Consider the following 21,805-nt stretch of genomic DNA (forward strand, 5'->3'; position numbering starts at 1 on the left):
CACTATGACACGTGTGTGTGTGTGTGTGTGTGTGTGTGTGTGTGTGTGTGTGTGTGTGTGTGTGTGTGTACATGTGTGTGAGGGGTCTCATCTGGCCTCCATCATTAGGCTCAGTGCTGCAGTGGGTCCGAGGGGACAACCGGCCCATTACAGTTCACAGCATCATCGCACCTACTGTAACAACTCATCCATCACACACGCACTCACACACACACACACACACACACACATACACATACACACACACACATACACATACACACACACACGCACACGCACTCACACACACACACACACACACACACACACACACACACACACACACACACACACTCACACACTCACACTCACACACATACACTCACACACACACACACACACACACACACACACACACACACACGCACTCGCACTCACACACTGTACAGTACTCTAGAAGTACTGTACTTATGCATGTAAAACCTGATTGTAGAAACGTATTATTAGTACTTGAGTAAATGTATTTGATTATACTTTCTATACCACTGCGCACATGCACATGCACACGTACACACACACGCACGCGCACACACACACACACACACACACACACACACACACACACACACACACACACACACACACTGTACAAGGCTGTATACAGATTATGAAATGCAAACATTTTGAAAGCGTGTGTCCGGATTCTGGGGGAAACCATGTGTGGGGAAGGTATATATTTATGCTGACGTGGTTTCGATTGAATTGTCCTCGTGTTCTTTGTTGCAAACATCAATAGTATAGAACAGAGTGCCAAACCTCAAATGAACAATATGTTACAGTACATTTAAAGAGCATCAGGGCTTATGTGATCATAACCATATTAACAGTATGGTACAGTACATTTGTGGAGCATCCGGCCTTATGATTATAACCACATTAACGGTGTCATATCGAGGACTCTCCATCCATCATAGAGTAGAACGCACAGTGCTTTCGGGGTCGTTGAAAGAACGCTCCTGTACACACTGGTTATGAAAATAAAACAAAATGTGGTGGTACATTTTTCATACCACAATATAGTACTACTCTGTTAGATGTATTAACATTTTACATGAGTAAATGTACAAAAGTATTGGCAGTACCAAATGTACAAGTGTCCATTAGGCAGAAAGTCACATTTATAGGTTTCAAAATGTATACACATCTTTTTGTAAATGGCCGACCTACAAACTCACATGCAATGCATCGCAGAGCGTTGAGAGCTTGTAGTTGTAATAGCCAACTTTTTTAGTACAAAGTACAAAGTAGGGCTTATTTGGTTTTGTGTACATTTTGTCTTAATAATCCAAATCTGCAAAGCAACTAGTAACTAAAGCTGTCAAATAATAGTAAAATGTACAATATTTACCTCTGAGGTGTATAGTTTTTTATATATGTGATGTATGCCATGCTTTTGTTTTTGCTTAATGTAAGTCGCTCTGGATCAAGAGCGTCTGCTAAATGCCTAGATTGTATAGTGGAGTATAAGCATAATGTATCAATATACATGGAAATACTCAAGTACACTTGAATTAATGTTAATTTCCACCACTGCGTACTGTACATAAGTATTAAGACCTGAAATCAATGTCCTAACAGTGAGGCATCATGTACTGTATGACAGGCATGGTGACCAAACGCTATGACCACATACATGTCTTTAATCGTTGCACACACACGCACATGCACACGCACTGACACACAGTATTCTGGCCTACCACTAATAAGTAGCATGTTCACCAGGCCTGCCGGGGACCTAAATGAGTGTGACAACCCTGGTCATGTGTGTTTAGAATGAGGCCTTTTATAGCCACGGACCTGTTACACGACATTAAGAGTGTTCAGAATGACGCCTTTATACTGACTGACTGGCAAACAGTACAACAGTATAGAATAAACGACAGTTGACGGCACGCCACAGTGATCAAGACGCACACAGAAAGAAAGGAATGAATAAATAGTCCGACGGAACATTGTTCTGTGTTTACGTACGCTTAACCCCTTTACTTACTTTATCGGAGTCCCTCTGGGGTCTAGTGACTATTCTATTGCTCTACCATAAGGGCTCCATTTTCAGCACTGCTATTTATGATTTAAGCGTTGGCTATTCAAAAACAATAGTTTGCATGCGAGCTTGTACATGTTTGTACAAGCTCGTAATTGTACAAATGTGACCACTTCTGACCGAGGCTAAGTCATTGCCTTTTTTATTTTCGTTTTTTTCATGTCATACTGTATGTGAAAGCAGGGAATCGACAAATTGACATTATTGGTTGTTCAGTTTGACCCACCAGTTTTGGAGATATAACTTTTGCAGAAAACAACGAGTTGAGAAAAGCTTGAAAGGTTCACTTCTGTGGTCTCTATAACATTACACCTAGCTACATGTTTAAGCATTTATTTCAGCTCTGACATTTATTTCAGACATTCTCTAGTATGTGAAGAGTCTGCCTGTGCTATTAACTCAATTTGGATTAAAAAAATTAAAACGTTTTTCTACTCTCCTGACCAGTTAATATTGTCGCCTGCATGACTGTCCCTGTATCAAAAAAGTGTCACAAAAAATGTAACTTTTTTGGAACATTTTTGAAACCTCTTGAACTCCTGATGTTAGAAGGCATCTGTAGAATCGACCTCAGGTCTTAAGGGAGGGGGGGGTTAAAGTAAACAGTATTTATAATTTTACCGTTGCTAATATTTGACATCTTCCTGAACAGGATGACGGTGCAACGTGGCAGATGTCGGCAGCAGTGACCCCAGTGACCCCACAGCAGCCTCCCTCTACACAGCGGCAGGCAACAGAACACGAGAACACGCTCATGGTCGCATCATCATCATCAGACCACATGGTTAGTGACACACACACATGCACGCACACGCGCGTGCGCGAACACGCACACACGCGCACACAGACACACACAGACACACACACACACACACGCACACACACACACACAGAGAGCCATCCACTCCGGTGACAGTTCAAAAGAAGGGGGTTAATATGAGTTAATGGTGATAGATTAGGTGGGTCCGTTCTCATGGCTGGCCCTCAGCGCTGACAGTCTGCAGGCTCCTCTAGTATGTACGTATACCCTCTCCCATTCAGTCCTCTCTCTGTGTCTCTCTCTCTCTCTCTCTGTGTCTCTCTGTGTCTCTCTCCCATTCAGTCCTCTCTCTGTGTCCTGATTATAGCAGCTGCTGCGCCATAGTGCAGCGGTGGAAAGTAAATTTACTCAAGTACTGTGTTTAACCTGCATTCATACCTGTATGACTGAGACCAGATTATACAACATATGTCAATGACAGTTTTCTGAAAAACCTTATGTTTCTACTGTATGTTCAGTGGTTCTCAAACTGTTTCATGTTAAGGAGCCCGAAAATTATATGTTCTGAGAATATGTTGTTTTTCCAGGGAAGAATATTGAAAGAATATTATATTCAAAGATTTGCACTATACATTTTCACGATAAAGAAAATTAAAACATAGCAATATCTATAAGCTCGTAGCACGGCACCAAGTGCCGCACCCGTGGTGCCGTGCTACGAGCTTGTAGATCTGCTATTTTATAGATCAAGAAAGTATAAACATAATGCTTAAAACACCAAAAGGGAGTATTTTGACATTACTGGTGTGCTTCCAATTTTCAATACTTTTTTCCACTATTATATTATATTATACAAATATTGTATTTTTACTCCACTGTAATTATAACAAAACGTCAGTTATTCTATTTGAAAATAGCCGTAAAGCGTCACGGAGAAAAAACAATGAATCCGAAAAACAAGATGCCTCGGTCTCTGGCGGCTGATGTCATCATGATGATGTCATCATGTCACCGCTCCACGAAACCACAGAGATCAAAGCAGAGGAAACAGCCGCCTTTAGGTCATGACATGACAGAGGGTGTTATTACTCGACTGTGACTGTGTGTGTGTGTGTGCGTGTGTGTGTGTGTGTGACTGTGTGTGTGTGTGTGCGTGTGTGTGTGTGTGTGTGTGTGTGTGTGTGTGTGTGTGTGTGTGTGTGTGTGTGTGTGTGTGTGTGTGTGTGTGTGCGCGTGTGTGTGTGTGTGTGTGTGCGTGCGCACGTCCTGACATCACCCCCACTATACCCATGAGTCATGGCGTTATTTGTCATGTTGGAATTCCCAAATCGGGAATTCTTAGAACGTGTCATAAGAACAAAAATAAACCAACCATTTTTTGATGAGAAAAAAAGTACTATTTTAGTACTTTAGGTAAATTCGCTGGGCTGATTGACATTGAAATAACCCATTCATTTCTGATGAGATCACTTGTGTAAGTCGCTTAATTAGAAAGGTTTGGTTGCCCTGTCGGACGGGTGGGGAAGGATCAACATATGAAACAGGTTCAGTTCCATATATGGAGATCTAAGAAGGTTTTGAGGGTTGAGGTCAGATATAGAGTTGCTGGCCGGCTCCATATATGCAGATCTAGGTGATGATCCAGTCTTCTCTGCGTGTCACGAGGCGTGAGGGACTCATGGCCATATATGGTGGCGTGACTGACAGAACAACGGATATGTTTTGCAGGTTTTCATATAGTAATCAGTAATGTTCATTCATTTTCCACTTTTTCAATCGCAATTTATTTTCCGATGGAGGTCTGACAAATGCCGTAGCACTTGCCCTAAACCTCGACGACCTTGCAGGCTAATGCAAAGGATAAAAACACGGAAACTAGATTATTGATTTGTCTACATGTTTAACCTGGCATCCTATAGTGTTTATTGTTTCAATGTACAGATTATTGACTTTATTTGGATACTGTAAGACCGACAGCGATGACTAGACAATTTTTATGTATTTAATGTATTACCTTGTGGTGTTCTTGCTTACTTACTTGCTCTGGTTTAAGAGAGTCAGCTAAATGCCTAAATTGTTAATTTATTTGGGGGGGGGCGGGGGTCCTTGACCTGAAAATGTTTGACAATCACCGATTTAAATAACACGACTAAGCCAAGCCCCAATAAGCAAGTATACACTTTAGAAACAAATCCGACAAAACGCAATCCATACACCGATCATTAACAAGGGCCTTCCCAGCAAAGCCAGCCATGGAAACACTGGCTGTTACACCTATAAGTTCCGCGTGCGTGCCGAAACATCCATGCCGTGCATTAAACCGCCATTACGACTCCACTCTTGCGTTTCACCGAGGCTTGTCCGGAGGTGGAGATGTGTGTTGCGGTGATTAATGGCCACTCAGGGTCTTAATGAAAGCATGTATATAGGGAGGGGGAAAACAAGGCAGGGAAGTATTTGAGCGTGGCACGGCACTGGGAGGGAGGGCTGGTCGCACTAGAACTCGAACCTGACGCTCCCGTCCGTCGGTCCGTCCGTTCGTCCGTCCGTCCGTCCGTCCGTCCGTCTGTCCGTTCCCTGGGGCCCATTTATCACCCGGTGTTTGACCTGTAATTACTCATTAGCCCCTTTTGAACCCGGCTCCCCCGTCTCCCCGTCTGTTGCCTTTGGACTCCATCATGCCACTGGGCCGGGACAAACACTCCTCTCGTTGCTATGTGTGCACATGGAGGTTGGAGGCAAACAACTCCCGAGCTGGACCAAACCAAAACAGCCGCTCCAGTGTTCGGGGGTTGTGCCTCCCGGCCCTCGGGGGCACATTTATCAACTCATTTTTTTGTGTGTCTGTCGCTGTGGTTGTTATACCCGCAGAGTTTGCTCACCGTTAGAAGGTTAATATGTTAGAAGTTAATCATACATGGAAATACTTTACACACGTGTGTCTTTGCATGGGCTTTCCTTTCCTTTGTCCCATTTGAACGGTCGGTCAGTGAAGTCAACGTGTTGCCCAAGATGAGGAACATAAGGAAATGTTTCACTCGTGAGTGATTGTATTTTAAACCGTGTGTTACAGACATTAGCGTGCGTGTTTCAGTATAGATCCGACCATGCGTGTAATATATTAGTGTTTTGTTGCCGGGTGGCGAGCGTCAGCAGGGAACCTGGTTGCTGTGTGCTCGGCCATTAGTGGAACAACCTGACTGAATAAACAGACATCTAGTCTAGTAACACACTGAGGGGCCGGGTCCTTTCTGCCTGCCTCCAAAGTCAATACCATTATGATGCCAGGGCACAGCGCAGCGTCGAAGTCAATGCCATTATGATGCCAGGGCACAGCGCAGCGTCGAAGTCAATGCCATTATGATGCCAGGGCACAGCGCAGCGTCAAAGTCAATGCCATGATGATACCAGGGCCAAGCGCAGCATGTATGACCACAACGCTAGTAAAGTAGGCATCTGGAGCAGTGATGGAATGTAAATGGAAAGTACAATTTAACGTACAATTTCTAGGTATTTGTACTTTATACTTTTCAATTTCCAATTATTTTACTTCTACTCTACTCCATGTCACATATTGTAGCCTATATACTTTTACTCCACTACATATTATTTGACAACTTTTGTTATTAGTAGTTATTTTGTAGATTTTAATTATTATTAAAAAACGTATAAATTAACTTTGAAAACAGTCACAGTGTGATGCATTGTGAGCTTGTATACATTTGAAAACGTGCCTATATAAGGGGACATTCTATAATAATGATACATACTTTAACTTTTGGCACATGAAGTACATTTTGTATACTGTTACTCAAGTATACATTTATAGGAATTTCCAGACTTCTATGTGTAACAGTCTATTGCAGTATTGATGATACTTTTACTTATAATTAATGCTGTGGCCACGAAGCTAGTGGGCACCCGGGAGCAGCTGCCTCTCTCTCTCTCTCTCTCTCTCTCTCTCTCTCTCTCTCTCTCTCTCCCCCAGTCTTGGCCTGGCACCGTATGGCATGGTTTGTACGAGGCGAAGGCCTGTTGGTGTCACCCCCCCACGAACGGGTGATGAATGGAAGGGCTAGCATTACCAACATGGCAACGTGGCTCGAGGTGAAGTCAGTTTAGGATCCAACACAGCAGTGACACAGAAATGTGTGTGTGTGTGTGTGTGTGTGTGTGTGTGTGTGTGTGTGTGTGTGTGTGTGTGTGTGTGTGTGTGTGTGTGTGTGTAGTCGGAACATAAAAGTTTAATTGACAATTTAACGTTGAATAATGTGTTGGATCCGAGTGCCACGTTAAAAGAAAATCACCCCACTTCATCATCAGTCTGGCAGAGCCGAGGGGGTAAAAAAAGAAAAAAGAAAGGGAGAAGTATATACAGCATATATATTACATTCATTTATAAAAATAAAAATAAACACTTTTAGAAATATGAAATGTGGCGTTTTCGGCCCCACAAAAAAGATTTAATTTCACAAGCTCTGCTGTTGCTCCTGGTTTTATCACGGGAGTTCTGCTCCCAAAAGCCATGCAGGGATATGACCCAGACCCAGGCCCAGACCCAGACCAGGGGGTCCTAGAGAGGAGCAGCTCTAGACCCAGACCCAGACCAGGGGGTCCTGGAGAGGAGCAGCTCTAGACCCAGACGCAGGCCAGGGGGGCTTATAGCAGTGGACAGCACAGAGAGTTATATCGGGGGAAGAGGAAAACGTACGTCTATAGTTTGGATGGGCATTTGGAACCCGGTTTTATCACATGATGTTAGGAGGGAGAGAGAGAGAGAGTTGGTGAATGTAATGCGCTTTGGATGAAGGCATGACTTAGTACTGACCATTAAATATCCAATGGAGTGAAGATGCTCCATTGGCCTAGACTAGAGAAACTTTGAGGGGCTGATCGGTTCAGCGGTGTGTGAGATTAGCTCCGGACAAGTATTAAAAACTGGAAATACTGACGTAAAGTACAAAGTAATGCCTCAAAATGGTTTACTTAACCCATTCTGAACGGGAAACCATTTTGGTGTTAGCATCATGTTATGCTTTAGCTATTGAAAAATAGCAGATCTACAAGCTCATAGCGCGCCACCGAGTGGCGCGCTACGAGCTTGTAGGTCTGCTATTTTTGAAAAATCGAAGAACGACTGACATTTTTTAGAATCTGATCTCGGGTCAGAATGGGTTAATCAGACCAGTGTTGTGTCCAGTGGAAACCTCGTATGAATCTGATCTCAGGTCAGAATGGGTTAAGTAATGTACTTAGCTATACTTTCCACCACCACCACAGACAGACAGACAGACAGACAGACAGACACACACACAGACGTTTAATGTCTGTTGCCAGTAAGTCACGTCATGGGGTAGTATATTATATACATGCTTCATTGTAACAATGCTGTGAATGAACGGCAAACATCCTGAACACGTGCAAACAATTCACACCAGCTCAGACATAAGAATCATCCTTTATGTGCCTCTGAATGCCTTCCAGATCAGCGGTGTTACGGTCTGTGTGTGTGCGTGCCTGTGTGTGTGTGTGTGTGTGTGTGTGTGTGTGTGTGTGTGTGTGTGTGTGTGTGTGTGTGTGTGTGTGTGTGTGTGTGTGTGTGTGTGTGTGTGTGTGTGTGTGTGTGTGTGTGTGTGTGTGTGTGTGTGTGTGTGTGTGTGTGTGTGTGTGTGTGTGTGTGTGTGTGTGTGTGTGTGTGTGTGTGTGTGTGTGTGTGCGTGTGTGTGTGTGTGAGAGAGTGTGTGTGTGTGTCGTGCCACTCCCTCATTGTCGTGGATTCCTCCTCCAGTGAAGAATGGCTGTGAGGCTAAATGAGGTGTGAGGCGTTTATACGTTTGAAGCAGATCCTTCTGGGAGGATTGATGTGGTGTGACCCTTAAACTGACTGTGGATGGATGGAGTCCACCGGCCTCTCTCTCTCTGTCTCTCTGTCGCTCTCTGTCTCTGTCTGTCTATCGGTCTCTCTCTGTCTGTCTGTCTGTCGCTCTCTCTCTCTCTCTCTCTCTCTCTCTCTCTCTCTCTCTCTCTCTCTCTCTCTCTCTCTCTCCAAAAAAACTATTTTGTATCTGGAGGACTTTGACTGGGTTCTGTTGTGTTTCAGCCACGCACGCACGCATATGCACGCACACAAACATTCACGCACACATTCACACACACACACACACACACACACACACACACACACACACACACACTCACACTCACACTCACACTCACACTCACACTCACACTCACACTCACGCTCACAAACACACAACGCAGACATGTACAAAATGTTCACACAGAGACTCACTCGGGCACATTGCAAAGCCTGATTCGTAATCCGTCATGCGACGGTGTCGCTTGCCGAACGTGGGCGATCCACAAAGCTCTACGACACTAAAGGCTCATACATACTCCAGTTTTTGGTGATAGCTTATCACCGTTTTAACTGATAAAAACCTAAAACAGTGATAAGAGTTGAGGCCATCATAAGTTGCACTGCGAGGCGAGGCGTGGTGAGCTTCTTGTGCGTTGGCTATTTTTGGCAAGCGGCGACACCCATCGTACGTCGCCCATACATTATGAATGAAATGTGTCTTGCCTCGAGAGAGGTCATCCAATCATGGAGGTGAAGTTATGGCTGTGCGCGCTATTAAAATAAAAAGCCTGACTGATGAACTGACAGCTCGAGATGTGCTGTGTGTGTGTGTGTGTGTGTGTGTGTGTGTGTGTGTACCACAACTCTTTATGTCTCCGGCAAACTGGGCCAAGATGAATAAAAGATGGGCTTTGGTGATTTGCGGCTCTCTCTCGCTGTAGTCGGAACATAAAAGTTTAATTGACAATTTAACCCATTTTGGGCGGGAACCCCTTTTGGTGTTATAGCATTATGTTATGCTTTAGCTATTGAAAAATAGCAGACCTACAAGCTCATAGCGCGCCACCGAGTGGCGCGCTACGAGCTTGTAGGTCTGCTATTTTTGAAGAATCGTGAAAAGTGACATGAAAGTGTTTGAGAACGACAGACACATAAAAACATAGCTTTTTCAAGAAAACAGTCAGGATTTAGATGACATTTGCAGAATCGTTCCCAGGTCAAAATGGGTTAACATTGAATAATGTGTCGGATCCGAGTGCCACATTAAAAGAAAATCACCCCACTTCATCAGAGTTTGGCACGTTAAAAAAAAGTTTGCCCAGCGGTTGACGTCAGAGCCCACGGCGGCAAAGGGCATAAGCGACGTGTCAGTGCGAGCGCCGCCCGCAAGTAGACGAGACATTCCCTCCCTCTTGACGACCGATGCTGCCGATCCAACCACGAGACGCTCACCTCACCTCGCCTCGTCTTTCGCATATAGTCTTTCAACAATCGACGCAGAGCAGCCGGCCGTGTCAACTTTTTGGCCGTAAAATATACAGTCGACGATCTGCCTGAAAAAACAAATAAAGAGACATCGTGATGCCGACTTTTCACTCGCCGTCATTGACGGTTGATGATGATTTGTTCCTCCGCGTTCGGAAAAAGATTTGGGTTTTCTTCTTTTTTTGACGTTTTTTGAAACCGACTTGGTGGAATTTTTCCCCGTGAGAGCCAGACCCCAGACAGACCTGTCACAACACTGCTTTGTTGCCGCGGCTGCAGATATAGCAGTATATGTCTTTCCCCTCTGCTGCACTCCCCCCTTCTGTCTTTTTATTTCATCACTGATAAGGCTTTGTGCCGTGTAGCGTGTTTATAGTTATTGTAGTATAATAATCCTGCGGCGTGTGTATGTTTGTGTCTCCTAATGCCTATTAAATGTGTGTGTGTTCAATGTTCATGCTCGAGTGTTTCATGCACTCACGCAGTGTTTGCGATCTGCACTTGTTCCACATCGTCGCTATAGTTATACCAGCGTTGCCAGATTTTGTGAGGGAAACAAGTAGCCAGGTCCATGAACACACACACGCACATGCGCACACACACGCACGCGCACGGTGAAGGAGACCATGTTGTAGTTAAGGCCAAATTCCAATACCCCAATACCCACTCACTCACTCCATCATGGAGTGTTACGGTGAAGTTGGTGACCTACCGAAATATGTGACCATCTATAAACAAATAAACCGCAATGATTTACGTCCGTTCGGACACTGACATCATGTGATGTCTACATATAATTGTCACATATTTCAGCAGGTCACCAAGTTCACTGTAACACCACCATGCTGGAGTGAGCGAGTGTGTGCATGTGAGCGAGTGGCCGAGACGAGAGGGTAGTGGAATTCAGCTTAATAGTTCAGTGTATTGTCTTGAATTCAGCTTAATGGTTCAGTGTCTTGCTCAAGGAGTCGAGGACACTTTGATGACGGGGAATAGGAACCATATACCTTCTGTTCCTGCTCCTGTTTTATAATATTTGTATGTTATATAATATGAAACATTGACCAAGGCGGCTGCTCAGATCGGTGAACCAATTAGCCCTTCACTAAGTCCCTCCCCAACCCATACTTGTCCAATAGGCACGTTAGCAGCGAAGAAAGCTTGACCTGCATAGCAACCGTTGCTAAACTATTTGGATTGGCATTCCAATCGCTTTTTGGGGTGGGATTTAGTGAAGGGCCGATCTGTTTGTATTTATTTAAAAAAAAATCTGATTATTTGTTGTCAAACACCTTGACATTGTCTATCATCGAAGGAGTATAACGAAGACTCATTTATTGTATTACTGTACATTACTGCAACGAATTAATGAACGCGTTTACTGACATCTTCTTTATTGAAATTGTCTAATGGCGGTCTCACTCGGCGCTGCATGTGAATTGATCAGAACGGCTGCTGCTGCAAGTGAGATGCATTCCACACCGAGTACTCCTGACACATGTGTACAGTATGCACACCCAGATGTGTACAGTACATTACAGATGTGTACAGTATATGCACACCCATTACAGAGCACTTAGGAAACTCTAGCTCTGGGGGTCTCTCCCGCCGCGTCCCGTCGATATAACGGAGCGTGATGGTGCGGGCGGAAAAGACTGAGCAATCTGCTAAACCTCTCCTTAATGAAAACACACACGACACCCCGAAGGATACGGGAAATAGAAAGACAAGGAGTTTCTTATACTGTACATTCCAACATTTTTTGGGGGGGGGATTGGAATTTGAATCTGGCCCCTGTGAGCGCCACATTGCATATCCATCCTTTTTCTCTATTCTCTAGCCATTAGGAATTAGACCGGGAAATGCTATCCAGAAGCATTTCTGTGGGGGGATTGTTGGCGGGGGGGACGTGGGGAGGGAGGGCAGGGGGGGGAGGGGAGGGCAGTGTGTGTGGGGGGGGAAGCAGAGAGAAGCAGAGAGCTGAAAGGAAGACCCTGATGTTTCCTGTTTGACCTCTCACCTCTTCAGGGTCTCCTAACCGACAGGTGGCGATCAGATCTTCGTCATCACAAAATCTGTCTCCTGTCACTGAAACATGCAGCGTGACCTGGCATAACCCCCAATTTTTGGCCGGGAACCCCATTTGGTGTTATGTAAGCATTATGTTATACTTTCGCTATTGAAAAGCAGATCTACAAGCTCGCCACCATGCATGTAATGTGTTTAAGTGCTGCTCATATGCTATAGGGAGCTGGCGTCAGCAATTCAGGCAAATGAGTGGAGATAATCCTAGTAGAGACCGGCACAGTGTTTGTAAAGCAGAACATTAATATGTCTAGTTGGTCAGCCTGTGGATATGTATTAGTATTGATATGTATTAGTATTGACTGTGTATCCAATAGTCAATTTGAGTCCCATAAGTATGTTCATTCATTTTGAGCGACCACATAATATCCAAAATACATACATGTATAGTGATATGACCTTATACCCCGTGAAATGCAAATAGTAACCAACATTTATTTTGACTTTGCATATTTACATGCTGTATTCAAAACGGATGTTTCTACAACGCCACCCTTCTCTCTTTCCCTCTGCAAATGAGTCTCTCGTATAGCCAGAAAACCATTCCACAATCTTAGAATGAAGCATGATTTAAAATGTGTGGGTGGCCACTGTAGACTACAGTAGATGTAAATGTAAATGCGTGCGTGTGCGCTCGATTGACGTCTGCCGTGTCCGACAATTAAGTATGTCAACTGTATCGTATGTTAACAATGTCTACGAGCTTGTAGGTCCTAAAGAATCGTGAAAATGTGGCACAAACCTTTGAATATAATTATATTCTTTCAGTGCGAACGTTTTTTAACTCAAATCTTTGCTTCTGAGAGGTTCCTGGAACAACATATTTTCAGATGGGGGTCGGCGACCAAATTCATATAATTGTTGGGGTCCTTGACATGATATACTGTATAGAAACATACTGTATTTCAGAAAACTGTCAAGATTTAGAAGACATTTAATTAATTGTCAAAATGGGTTAAAATAGTGTTGGGCCAATCCTTCCTAATATTCTCTGCTCACTTACTGTATTGTGATTAACAATCACAGTTTGTAGGATTGCTCACCAAAAATAGCCGATCTACAAACTACACAACGCATCACACTGCGACACGTTGTGAGCTTGAAGATCGGCTGTTTCACGGCTTCCAGGTTTACAGGGTTAAATGTTGGTGAAAACATCAGCAAAATCAGCATCCTACGTATATAAAGGGTTCCATGTCCTCGCAAGTATAGAAATACAAATGTGTGTGTTTCGACTCGAGCAACGTGTCCTCCCGTCCCGCGCGCGTGCACGTGTGTGTGTGTGTGTGTGCGTAATACCATTGGTGGGACGACATGCTCGCTCAGCATAGCTGGTAGTCCCTCGCCCTTCAGAAGTCCAGCCAGAGAGAACCTTTTTAACCCATTCTGACCTGAGATCAGATTCATACGAGGTTTCCACTGGACACACACTGGTCTGATGAACCCATTCTGACCTGAGATCAGATTCTAAAAAAATGTCAGTCGTTCTTCGATTTTTTTGAAATAGCAGACCTACAAGCTCGTAGCGCGCCACTCGGTGGCGCGCTATGAGCTTGTAGATCTGCTATTTTTCAATAGCTAAAGCATAACATGATGCTAACACCAAAATGGGTTCCCGCCCAGAATGGGTTAATGCCAGCGGAGCCACATGTCGTCGTGGGCACTGCTGCGTCGCGACCGCACGAAAGCATGAACCCCCACCGCACGAAGCGTCAACCCCCCCCCCCCCCCCTCCCCCCTCTGACACAAAACAGGGGTCTCACATTGAATAACGTCCCGGGACGGCGGGAGGGAGGGTGGGTGGGTGGGTGGGGTGTTACTGTGACTGCCTCCCTTTCATCAAGCGGAGATTTAACCCATTCTGAACGGGAACCCGTTTTGGTGTTAGCATCATGTCATGCCTTAGCTATTGAAAAATAGCAGATCTACAAGCTCATAGCGCGCCACCGAGTGGCGCGCTATGAGCTTGTAGGTCTGCTATTTTTTGAAAAATCGAAGAGCGACTGACATTTTTAGAATCTGATCTCAGGTCAGAATGGGTTAATCAGACCAGTGTGTGTCCAGTGGAAACCTCGTATGAATCTGATCTCAGGTCAGAATGGGTTAAAAGAAGAAAAAAAATGTCCCAGCAATGGGATGGCAGGGCCTTGGCATCGTCACATGCAGCTGCCATCCCTGCATGTGGGAATTAAAGTTTCATAAGGAATAATAATATGCGATGGTGGCAGATGACAGAAAAAATAAGAGTTTATTTAAAACATGAGCTAGCAAGTTTAAGGTGACATTAAATTAAATGACACAGTGCTGGGCTAAAAGATGCTGAGCTTAGTGGGTTTAGCCCACCTGGAGTTGGTTGGTATGGTGATGAATGTCGTTGGTGTTGGGTAGAAACCTTGTATGTCCAAAACCGTTCTTTTATTATATTTATTATTACTTATTTTTTTAAGTAAAATGCAGACCAATAGTCTCACAAGCTTGTGAGCTTAATGGTAATGATAATAGCGCTGCTATTTCCACTATACTTTTGTGTCACAGGTCCCCCCCAGGTACAGATTAACCCCCCACGAGAGCCCGTGGGCTGGTAATTTTTGCAGGGCCCCCATAGCGCGTGTGCGTGCGTGCAACATTTGTGTTTTTTCCATGTTTTTATCATGCTTTTGTTTTGACCTAAATTTAACTAAATCAATGGTCAACGAAGGACCCCAGGAGTCCTTTTCAGGGCGTCAAACCTATAGTACTGCGCGGTCCAATTCCCCCGAAGGGACCCTGAGAGCCAAGGGCCCCTGAGAGCCAAGGGCCCCTGAGAGCCACAGCCACACTGGTCCAATGGCTAATTTGTCCCTGGTCCCCCCCCCCCCTCCCCCACCTAAAGCAATGATAAACTGTTGGACCAAATACTTCATGCACTCCCCGTGCAAAGTGCTGTCACTTTTATACCCTGGATCTAATTATTAGATCAGGTCCCGAGACACAGAGACACATCATGCCAAAGCATTTCCCCGTCGGGGTCCCCGGCCAAAAATCTGATCTAATGGAGCTTCATGCCTGCTTGGCAAGCTCGGCATAAATTGCAATTTATGCCAGGCATATAAACTGCTTGGCCAAATACAGATAATAATTATGGGGATCCTTGACATGAAATATCGAGCACAACTGATATATTTCAGAAAACTGTCGTGATTTAGAAGACATTTTTTAAATGTCGATTGTCAGGCCTAAATGGGTTAAAGGACCACTTCACCACTTTTCAACCTATCTTCATATAATAGGTCCTCACTAGTAATCATGACACTTGGGGCTGTATTTTGCGTGTCTTAAGTACCAGGTCTTATTACCTAACTTGAGTAAACTAAAGACCTGGAGGCCGTGATCAATGCCATTTGGCTATTCTGAGTGGCCAAAGAGCATTGATCACGCCTCCAGGTCTTTAGTTTACTCAAGTTAGGTAATAAGACCTGGTACTTAAGACACGCAAAATACAGCCCTCAGTCTGTGTCTCATAGGAGGGCTGTGGGCAGTTTAGAAACCGTCTTCCAGTGACATCATCATTAGACAGATTTATTTTTAAACAAGATTTTCTTTTACAAAAATGTTTAGATTTTCATTGTCGTGAGAACGATGGCTTCCATTTTCGCATTGCAACTTTTCAGGACTAGAAAGCCTGCCGTTTCTATTAGCTTGGATTCCCCATCGATGATGTCACTGGAAGACGGTTTCTGAACTGCCCTCCTATGAGACACAGACCGAGTATATGAAGATAGGTTGAAAAGTGGTGAAGTGGTCCTTTAAATAACCCATTCTGAACGGGAACTCATTTTGGTGTTGGCATCATGTTATGCTTTAGCTATTGAAAAATAGCAGATCTACAAGCTCATAGCGCGCCACCGAGTGGCGCGCTACGAGCTTGTAGGTCTGCTATTTTTGAAAAATCGACTGACATTTTTAGAATCTGATCTCGGGTCAGAATGGGTTAATCAGACCAGTGTGTGTCCAGTGGAAAACCTCGTATGAATCTGATCTCAGGTCAGAATGGGTTAAGAGCCTTCGTGGGCTTTATACATACTGAACCAATGAAAAGATGGCTATTATCAAGAGCTTGTGACTAAACCAGAACTACAGCACTGGACGTCCTTGGAACACGAATATATATATATATTTTCCATTACCTGAAAAGTATAACGGCTTTGGACTTGCAAAGTTTCCGCCTGACACTGTCGATACATACTGGCGAGGTTATGGACTACGATGGTGCCAAGGAAAAGTAATTACCTAGGGTATTTTTGGGGTTACTTTTGGTGTGTCATCGTCGGCGCCATAGCGGTTATTCTTTTATAAATGTGAGACCTGGACGCTGCCCCGGGTCACATCCAGAGGAATTAGAACCCGTGTTCGACGGAGGCGTTCTGACTGGACAATTCTATTATTTGTTTGAATCTGCTGACTATCGCAGTCTTTTAGTTGAACTTTTAGTTGAAGTAAAAAAAAAAATACTGTACACTAGGCCCAAATGACTTTTTCTGTCAGTCTGCACAACAATAGCCCACAAAAAAGAGTCATTTCGGGTCATGAGAAAGAAAGTTTCTGTTGACAACGTTGCATCCCCGCGGCCGTGAGAACAGGGTAAAAACACCAACAAAAAAAAACCTTTTGAGCATTTTGTTGGTGTTTAATAAATCCCTATGCTCTCGTTCTTTTGAAGTATAAAGCTTTAAGCTTTTCCTTCCCGTCAATAAACACAAACATCTCCACAACAAAGGGACAGAAATAAGGTAAAAAGGAGCGAAATGTGAAGTCGAGGCCAGAGCGTGCGTGTGCGTGCATAAGTGCTTGTGTGTGCGTGCATAAGTGCTTGTGTGTGCATGCGTGTGTGCGTGTTCGTGTGCGTGCGTGTTCGTGTGCGTGCGTGCACTTCTCCATGCCCCATTTAAAGCCTGATGCTCGCCCCATATCGTGCACCGATAAAACAGCAGATCTACAAGTTCACAACGCGTCTCGGCACGACACGCTGTGAGCATGTGGATCGGTCATATTTCAGGTATAGAGGGTACGTGCGTTAACGGAAGTTATGTGCAGGGAACGCCTACAGACAGAGTGGCAAAAAACAACTCTCTGGCCTTGACAGCCCCATACATCCAAACAGAAAAAGTCATATCTGATTGTATTAAATGACTTTAAACAACCTTAAATTCACTTTTCCACTCGATTTGCCCATTCACTTTATGCATGCGCATACCCTCTGTACACGCCACCACGATGGCGCGCGTGTCCGAGTACACATCATCATCGTCGGGGCATAATGGAGCAGGACGGCCGCCCGTGGTGCCACATACTGTAGACCCGTACAAAATAATGATACCGCAACATAACGCGGTCCACGCCTTAACCCATTTAGGCCTGACGTCAAATTTAAAAAATATATTTTTTTAAATGTCATTTTTATCAGTGGTTCTCAATATTTCATGTCAAGGACCCGCAAAAATATATGAAATTGGCCCGCTGACGCCCATCTGAAAATGTGTTGTTTCAGGGACCCTACCCCCAGAAGCAAAGATTTTAGTTAAAAAACGTTCGCTCTGAAAGAGTATTTATTCAAAGCTTTTGCACCACATGTTCCTGATTTTTCAAAAAAATAGCAGACCTACAAGCTCGTAGCGCGCCACTCGGTGGCGCGCTATGAGCTTGTAGATCTGCTATTTTTCAATAGCTAAATTATAACATAATGTTTAAAACACTAAAAGGGGTTCCCGCACGAAATGGGTTAAAAGAAAAAAAAAATCTTTGACACCATATTAGATGTTTCCACCACTAGTTACATAAGGCCCCCGTCTCCTTTCAAAGGGCATAACCGAGAAGGATTCAAGGAACACCCAGGAATTCTGTTCAGGCAGGGCCTGGCTGGCTCCGTCTCTATACCCCAGAGGAGTCGTGGTATGGTGGGGTTTTTGGGCTGGCTGGCGCTGCTCACTGACTGACGGACTGAGCTGTGCCCAAGGAGCAGTGGAAGCTGTCTGTCTGTCTGTCTGTCTGTCTAGAGGGGCCCGGCTGCATGGTTCTGGTTCCCATTTAGCCCCTTGGAACCGGGAAAGCATCCGTGTCATTTTAGCTTCTCCCTACTTACTCCCTTTTTTCGGAATCTTGCGGGCCTTTTGTTCTAAATGCACCGATAGTACATTCCAAAGCACTTTTTGTTCTCCAAAAAGTGCTGAAACTGAACTGAACTTAAAATGTATAGTTTTTCAGAAAACACTAGAGCAAGTGGTTTAGAACTGCATTTTAAAATAATCAGGGGATTTAGGGTTAGGGTTAGTAATGCGGTTTTGGGTTATCTGCTATTTTTTGATCTCTTTGATATCTTGAAAGTGTTTTTTTTTAACAAAAAACTTTACTTTCATCTTATATCACTGGCACACAAAAAACAAATCAGATGGGGCAGTCAGCGGCCAAACATACAGTATATCATTTTGGGGGTCCTTGGCATGACAAAGCTTTACTTTACTTTGAGAGCTACTGCTTTAGAAGGCATTCTGCAGAGCGAACGGCTTCGGTTCTCAGTGGGTTACAGACAGTGGCTGGCTCCGGCGCTCCGGCCTGTAATTCGGGAGAAGGGGAAACAAATTGCTCTCTGGTCTCTGTCTGAGCTCGCTCGGGGCCAGTTTATTTCATGCTCCTTTGGCTCTAGAGCCGTTCTCGTTGCCTCGCGTGTGTCATCCTTCCAACTATTTCCAAAACTTTTTTTTTTTCTCCCTTTTCTTTCTGAGGGCCACTTTTCACCGTGTGGAGCCTTCTACAGGGAGGGGCTGTGGGAGAGCGGGCGGGGTCGCTGCTTTACGCTTGGAAAGCTTTGTGAGTCGGTGTGTGCGCACCGCCGCCACCGCCACGGCGTGTGTGTGCGCACGCACATGCACGCACATAGCCATGCATATGAATGAGACACGTGCACAGATTCAGGGAGAGAAAGAACACGCTGAATTAAAACCAGCTTAATCATAATAGTTCTGACTATTTGGACACTCACAGGTATGTATGTTTTTGAAAGGTCCAGTCCAGTTCCTTGCAAAATATTACATTTAAAACATTTGTATATGAGCTGGCTGGCTGGGATGAGGATTATACCGTCTCCAAATCTGAGGCCAACATGGTTCTCAGTAGGAGAGCGATGGATTATGCGGTCCAAGTTGGAAATGAGACGTTAACCGAGGTGAAGGAGTTTAAGTATCTCGGGGTCTTGTTCACGAGTGAGGGGAGGACGGAGAAGGAGATCAGCCGGAGAATCTGAGCACCAGGGCCGGGGCAGGGCGGTGTTGCAGTTGTTGTACCGCTCACTGTTGTGACGAAAAGAGAGTTGAGCCAGAAGGCAAAGCTCTCTGTCTACCGAGCAATCTTCATTCCTCACCTATGGTCATGAAGTGTGAGTCATTAGAATAAAGGTTGTGAATACAAGCAGCCGAAATGAGTTTTCTTCGTTGGGTGGCTGGCATCTCCCTTAGAGATAGGGTGAGAAGTTCAGTCACGCGAGAAAGACAAAGTAGACGAGAAAGTAGAGCCGTTGGTTGCTTCTTCGCCTGGAAAGGAGCCAGCTTCGATGGTTCAGGCATCTGGTTAGGATGCCTCTCGGGCGTCTCCCTAGGGAGGTCCTTGCATGGAGAGGGAAGTCTGGAGCTCTCTGGTGGAGTTGTTGCCCCCGTGACCCGACTACGGATAAGCGGTTAAAAATGGATGGATGGATGGTATATATGACCTGTTATCTTGTAAATACATGTGTATACATGTATCTGGCTGATAGCGTTAATCTTTTGAACTTTAAAATGTATTCACCAGTGACTATTACTATCTATGAAATCTATCTGTCCGTCCGTCTTTCTTCTGGCTGTCTATCCAGCTGTCGATCTATCTTCTTATGCCCAAGCAAGGCAGACATGTGCCCTGACATGTGAAGAGCACATGTCAGGGCAATTCAAATTGCTTTACACAAAACATTAAGAGCAGTAAGTCAAAGACGAAACAAACTCGTGCATTTCAATTTGAATACAATTTAAAATGAATATTAAAGAGTTCATAGAACCGACAAATAAGAGACACATAACCGATGATAATGAAAGGCAGTGGTCTAGAGATACTCTAGATACTCTAGTCTACAGCTTTGATTTCCTGTGTAAAATAACAGAGTCAGAACTGCACTTTTCTGGGAGTTTGTTCCAGATATGTGGTGCAACTATTCTCTCTCTCTCATCTCTCTCTACTATCTTTTACCACATCTCAAATACTTACTTGTACTTACAGTATACGCACAATTTTGAGGTATATATATATTTTTTTTTTCCTGGTGTATTTCCAGTTTTCAATATACATTATACTTCTACTCCACTACATATCCGAGGCAAATAGCCTATTGTACTTTGTATACTCCACTACAATTATTACTTTTGTTAAAACATACATTAACCACTTCAGCCTTATAGTCTGGCCCTCCCTCCATTTCCCTAAAGCATAAATTGTGTTGTGAGCTTGTAGATCTGCATTTGTAACAGTATAGTATTTCTACATTGTGGTATTGTAACTTTTTGAGATATTTCTTCCACCACCATCGTGTACTGTTCTACCTCTGCTGTGAGGCTGCTGCTGTCCACAGATCAGCATGCAGGGTAAGCCACAGGCAGACAGCCTCCGCTGGGCTCTGATCCTGTATCAGTCAGCCTGGGTCTCTTCTTTTCTTTTCCACACATCAAAGGGCAGCTGAGGATTTCGCTTAAACGGCACATCAAGTAGCGACAGGATGCGTTTTGGCACCACGCTGTGCCCGCGACACTCCCACCCCCCCCCCCACACCCCCAGGGAGATCGAGCATGGGACTTCAAAACACGGAACCCATTACACTGGAGTCGCTAAATGTACCATTTCGTATATTTTACATGTCGTCGCTGTTGGGCACAAACCAGCAATTCTTTCAACTTGTATTTTGTTTTAAATAAATGAGGTGCCATTATGTGGGTTTTTACAAATACTGATCCAATGGAAAGTATATTTAAAAAAAGGGGCTTCTGTCTAAACCTCCTAACTCCATGGGGTCCTCGATCAAACTGTCGTTCAAACCACATAATAACTCGTGGTTGTGGTGATAGTTAGGGGTGCAGGTCTTTTTTCCGACAGCATATTGATCCGAAACCTCAATCCTAACCTAACCCTAACCGCAAGCACGGGAGCAGCGCATGTCGGACCATCACTTTTTCGCATCGCAGCGAATGTCCCCCCGCTGCGGAGCGGACCGTTGCCCCGTCGGCTAGAATGCTGTCGGAAAAAAGGCCGCCTCCCGATAGTTAGATAGATAGGATCTCGATGACAGTCGAAGGATGATGATGTGATGATAGCTGTGTTGTCTATTATTGATTACTTATAGAATGATGATGTCGAAAACCTCCTAACTCCACTTGAGCTCCACTTTCAAGGATCTGACAATGTATGAATGCTTTCCACAAGGTATACTGTATACTGTCATACATTATAGATAAATAGTATTACTGCATATATACACACG

The 21,805-nt window shown here is 44.4% G+C and overlaps 1 protein-coding gene across 1 annotated transcript in view; it reads left to right on the forward strand.

Moving 5' to 3' along the window:
• The window catches only part of LOC308333030 (heparan sulfate glucosamine 3-O-sulfotransferase 3B1-like), a 192,755-nt gene extending 171,234 nt beyond the window's left edge, over positions 1–21,521 (forward strand). Inside the window, exon 3 of the transcript XR_013965779.1 lies at positions 21,397–21,521. The gene's annotated coding sequence lies outside the window, so the exon portion shown is untranslated. The remainder of the gene's footprint in view (positions 1–21,396) is intronic.
• The last annotated feature ends 284 nt before the right edge of the window (positions 21,522–21,805 follow it).

This window comes from Protomyctophum bolini, assembly GCF_963924005.1.
Source record: "Protomyctophum bolini genome assembly, chromosome: 18".
Taxonomy (NCBI): Eukaryota; Metazoa; Chordata; class Actinopteri; order Myctophiformes; family Myctophidae; genus Protomyctophum; species Protomyctophum bolini.